Raw genomic sequence first — 6,000 nt, 5'->3', positions numbered from 1 at the left:
TTATCACTGACACACAGACATACCTGTTAGACCTCTGTAGGCATCTGAATTTGAGGCTTACTGTTTAAAGATGATAATGAGTGAGACAGGAAATTACTAAATTGTAGATTTTGACCTATTGTTCATAGCAGATACAAAACCAAATTGTGGTTAATAGCAAATATTCTTCTCTTGGGAAGAGTTGGGGTAATAGTGTTAAATTTCAAGGAAGCAAGCAGAGATTGTCATAAGACATGACATATTTTACTTGAGTAGTTAAATAAAAGTAATTTCTTGTGACCATTATTGTCTTGGTTAAGGTTTTTTATCAGTATGATAAAACACCCTAAACAAAGCAATTTTGGGAGACAAGGATCTATTTCAGCTTACAACTCTCAGGTCATACTCCATTACTGAGCGAAGTCAGACTAGGAACAAAAGGCAGGAACCCAGAGATAGGCAGAGGCCATGGAGAAATACTGTTTACTGACTTTCTCCCCATGTCTTGCTCAGCCTACTTTCTTATACCCTTAATGACCACCTGCCCTGGGGTAGCACTGCCTGTAGAGAGCTTGGACCTCTCACATCAATCAATAATCAAGAAAATGTCCTACAGACTTGCCTACAGGCCAATCATATGGAAAGACTTTTTTCAATTAAGATTCCCTCTTTTCAGAGACGTCTCAGTTTAGATCATTCACAAAAACCAGCCAGCACAATATGATATAAAGTAGTAAGAGTTAGGACTCACTTTGATGGTTTGTAACTTATGAGTGGAGAAATTGTGTGTGACACACTATAAACCACGAAAACAAAACCAAATATATAGGAATAAAAGTTGAAAAAACACATATAGGAATAGAAGCAACTGATTAGTGAACAGCTAGAATGGGTTAGTGGTGTTTTAAATCTCTTAAAAGTAGTTGAGATACAAGGGGGCAGGGAGCTTCAAGCAAAGTAAAACCAAGTGAATTACTTAGTTACAAAGGCAACTGGCTATCTCAATATAGGCTATTTTGAGTAGGAAGGAAGTAATCGCTTGGGAGAGGAAGAGAGTAATTTATTTATTTACTATTTTCCTGCTATCTAGAAGGTGAATAGGAAACTGAGCAGAACTAGGGGTGGGTGGTAATTGACCCGAAAGGTAGAAAGAGTGTATGAGAGCCAAATGTTATTTAAATAGTCCACAGAAAATTAGGCTGGATGTCTATAAATAAAAACTCGGTCACGTTAAAAAACAATGTCACTAGAAACCTAATATTTAATGTTAAATTAGCATCTGAAATATTAGGCAAAGCACTGAAAACAGAAAATGAAAGATAATTAATAAAAATTTTAGAGTTTAAGAATGCACTGCTTAAGGGCTGGGGATTTAGCTCAGTGGTAGAGCGCTTACCTAGGAAGCACAAGGCCCTGGGTTCGGTGCCCAGCTCCGAAAAAAAGAACCAAAAAAAAAAAAGAATGCACTGTTTAGAGTAACTTTGCAAAGGGTGTGTGATGGTTTGTATATGCTTGGGCCAGGGAGTGGCACTATTAGAAGGTGTGGCCTTGTTGGAGTAGGTGTGTCACTGTGGACGTGGGCTTTAAAACCTTCATCCTAGCTGCCTGGAAGCCAGTATTCTCCTAGCTGCCTTCAAAACAAGAGTTGGAACTCTCAGCTCCTCCAGTTCCATGTCTGCCTGTACGTTGCCATGCTCCTGCCTTGATGATAATGGACTGAGCCTCTGAACCTGTAAGCCAGCCTCAATTAGACGTTGTCCTTATAAGAGTTGCCTTTGTCATGGCATCTGTTCATAGCAACAAAACCCTAAGACGGGATGCATTGCTGGACCCATCTTTCAGATTCTACCACAGTAGATTATAGCTGTGATTTGTTTTGTTCATTTCAGTTTTATTACTATTATTATTAATAATATTATCATTTAATTACTTGATTGTGTATGTGTACCAAATGTCCATAGAGGGCAGAAGAGAGCATTGGATCCCTCAGAACTAGAACCACTGATACTTTTGAGCCACCATGTGGGTGTCAGAATCAAACCCGGGTCCTCTGCAAGAGCAACATGTGACAAGTTACTTTAAAAGACCTCTGGCTAATAACCTTTTGATCATTTATTCATTTGTCAAAAACAACATTGGTATCTTAAAGAGAGCTTTAGTTTCCTCTCCCTTTTGTAATTCTTCTAAGCTCAGCCCACATTTCCACCCAAACTGTGGTGTGCAAGCATCCTCTGAGGTTCACACCCATATTCAATAATAAGAAACTCAGCCCACAAAGACTAGCTAAACAACATCTACCACCACAGAATTCTACATGGACTACTGCATGTCAGGAATTCTAGCCCTGCTTGGTATTGTGTTGAGAATAGGGGCGGGGGAAGCTACTAGACATCTTCATCACATCCCATTCTGAAAGGCTTTATTGTTAAGCTATTTATAGACCTATCTTCTAAAGGGAGAAGCCTGTCGGGCGGTGTGGGTAACAATGCTGGCTCTGGCACTCGCAAGCTGTGCTTTCCTTTCTGATGACTAAAACGCGTCCACTGCCATCTCACGCTATGCACTAGTTAAATGTTCAGTGACTGTTAAGAAGGGCACCACGAGATAAGGAACAGTTGCCATCACAGTTTTATTATTAATAGATAAACTTCATTTATGACAAGATGCTCTGTTTAAACAATCCTGCTTGTAGTTCTATGCAGCTCAGACTGGTTCTTTAAATAGATAATAACTCTACTTGGCACATATTCTGAAGTGAACAAGGTTTTATTCTCTGAAATTATTTTATTCCTTTATGGGTGAATATAAAATGCCCCCATGGATCATGGGTTATACCTTAGTCCTGGCCAGTGGGAACTTTAAGATAGGACTTAGGCAAAGTGAATCACTTAGGACATGTAATTGATCTAATTGGGTCTTTGCTTCTATCCTTTTCTATCTGTCTGTCTGTCTGTCTAGCTATCTATCTATCTACTGAAAGACCTCCAGAGAGGACCTTTCCCTCAGGAGGAGACCCAAGCACCCAATGACTGAGCCGAGACAATCAGCAAGAGGGTTTATTGGAAAACACAGGTACCTGCAGGCACACAGTCTCTTCGGAGGTCTTGTGCACCCAGCAGCTCCAGCATGGGGCTTTTATAGGGTTTGGGGAAGCAGAAGCGGGCGTAAAGAAGCAGATGCATAGTTACAGGGATTGGTGGATTTAAACGAGGCACATAGACATGTTCACATATGATTGACTATTTCACATGATGAGGTAATAAGGTATAGCTACACACATTGGCAGGTTTGAATCATATTCAAATGAGAGAGTACGTGCAGGCTGGGATGTCCTGAATGTCGGGGGCTAGGGGCTTATCCCTTCCTGCCAGGTGGCCTGTGAGTCAGATCCGGTACTCCTAGTCTGTTCTGTATTCCTTTCCTTTTATGGTCTGTTAGTTTTTACTGGTGACTCGGGCCTAGGTATCTGGGCATGCCTGGGCTCGTTCAAGCCTGTTGCAGCTCTCATGGGGGGTGGGGGGGGGTCTTTCACTACCTACCTACCTACCTACCTACCATTTTACACCAAATGTGTATGCCACCATACTGGTCTACCTAAGATATGAGACCAAACAACTCTGAACTGAACCATATAAAGCCAGAGCTGAAATGAGCCATTCTTGTTTTAAAGTTGTTTCTTTTTCAGATAGTTTGGCTCCAGAACACAAAGAACTAATCTGACTTCACAATAAAGTGGCTTACATTGAACACTACAGAAGCATGACAAAGCTCACAGTACACCTTGGGAGCTCTTAGGCCTGAGATTATCAGTCTGTAACAGACTTTTGCATCTTTGTATGTCTGGTGACCACTCACAACTGAGTCTATGTTCAGGGACAAATAACTAGAACATGCTTTCTCATTTTTCTATCTTCTCAGTTTTATTTATTTTCCAGTGCCATGGTGTCTCATGCTACCATGAGATAGGATAAACTTGAACTTTTAATATATTTGGGTTTTTTGTAACAGCTTAGTTGTAGCTGATCACAAACATGTAAAAATTCATCATAAATTCACTTTGGTTCTTCTATAATACAAGGAGTTTAACAACAGCCCTAAGAACCTGGGATGATTATTATAAATACAAAAGTGATTATACTCGTACTAATTCTCAGAAAATTATACAATTCTGTACAAATTAATGGGCTTCCTATTTCTATGTTCAGCAACAGCCACTATGAATAATAAAAGTTTTTATCCCATTTTTCCAATAAACTCTTGCTTCAAAAAATATTTTTATGATTATGATAAATGCTATATTGCACAAATTATTTAATTTGACATCCATATATTTATAAAAGTAAACTTTGAAGTTCAGAAAAATGAAGAAGTAATTGGCAGATAACAGGAGAGAAACATCCACTACTGTTTTACAGATATTACAACAGTGTGCCAGAAGCAACAGAGACTCTTGCCCAGTGTGCCTTTGTTACAAGCACAGCAACTACATATCCCATTCATATTGTTCCAAGAATCCTGTGTCATCAGTTGTTCCAGCAGCAGTTTGAAAAGTGGAAACAACAAAGTAAAATTTCATACACCAAGACGCAGCACGGCTCAATAGCCATTGGGGTTTTGCAGCTGGGTATTCCTCTTCCTTTCTATTGGTAACAGACACTTCTTTCATTAGGATGGGTGACTCTGTCCTAAGCACAGGCCTGAACATAAGCCCAGTACAACCAATCTACAGGGATGATTTACATAAAGTTGATATGACTTTACCATAAGTATTTGGAATAATTTCCCAGCAAAATAATCTTGATGTAGATTTTCTTTTGTGTGAAGGTTGAGGTTAGGAATTCCATTTCCTGTTAGACTGGCTCCTCTACATATGTATAGCTTTTCTTATAAGACTCCCTGTGGTCCTGGAATCATTAAGATTCTGGGGTCCTCATTGCAACTTGGGATTCACTATCAAAGCATCATGCAGCTCCTTCTCAGGTCTGTTTGCAGGGATCCACGTTGCCTGGTCTCAGAAACTCTGTAACTGTAGTGCAAGATTGTCAACCTCCCCCCCCAATCAATCTTGCATTCTTTATGCTTGTAAAATCAGTACCACAAAAATGATGCTGCCAGCTCGCAATAGAACCTGTACCTATTGGATCAGAGTTGTATTAGCCTCTGTGTGCTGACCCTGGATAAATGCCTTCTTAGGCAGCTGCTTTTGAGTGCTTGAAATGGAATTATTATTTTAGGCTCTCCTTTCAAATGAAGCTGCCTTTTCACAAGTTGCCATCTTGGATACCTGTCCCCCAGGCATCTTTCCTATTGTCCCAGTGATGGAAAGAGGGTTGCTTTTATAACAATTATACCCTCCCTTTCATATGCCTTGGCTGCAACTTTAAACGTTTTTGAGCACTTTTCCTAAATAAATGGCTCCTTTTTTTTAATCTTTCTGCAAAACTTTTGCTATGTTTCACTATAAATCTGAATAAGAAAAGTAAGCAGTAGCCATGTTCCATCTTTAAATTTCAACCACAAATAAAGTAATCCTATTCCAGTCCTCAGTCTCTCTCAAGTCCTCAGAACATGGCTGGAATGTAGCCAGATTCCTTCCCTGAATATCAAATAAATGGCTTCTCACCCAATTACCTACCTGACCTCTGAAACCTTAAGAGCCAGACTCACTTTCAGCATTTCTCTCAGCATTCTGGTTTTATAAATTTGCCCAAGGATGCTCCAATACACTCTTCTTACTCCATCCCAAGGCTATTGTAGTCCAAGTTCAAAATTCTTCCACATTTCTCCTACAAACCTGTTCCAAAGGCCTAAAGACTAGTTGGTCAGGTTTACCAGCGCAATGGCCCCGCTTATTGGCACCAAACTCAACTCCAGTATTAGTTAGTTGTTTTGTTGCTGTGATAAAATAACTTGACAACAGCAACTCCAGGAAGTAAGGTTTATTTCGGCTTACAGTTTCAGGGCACAGTCCATCATGTCAGGGAGTCATGGGCTCCAGACTCTGAGGTACCATAGATGATG

Source organism: Rattus norvegicus, chromosome 9, assembly GCF_036323735.1.
Source record: "Rattus norvegicus strain BN/NHsdMcwi chromosome 9, GRCr8, whole genome shotgun sequence".
In the NCBI taxonomy this organism is placed as follows: Eukaryota; Metazoa; Chordata; class Mammalia; order Rodentia; family Muridae; genus Rattus; species Rattus norvegicus.
The sequence above is the reverse complement of the archived record's forward strand: the minus strand, read 5'-3'. Positions refer to the sequence as shown.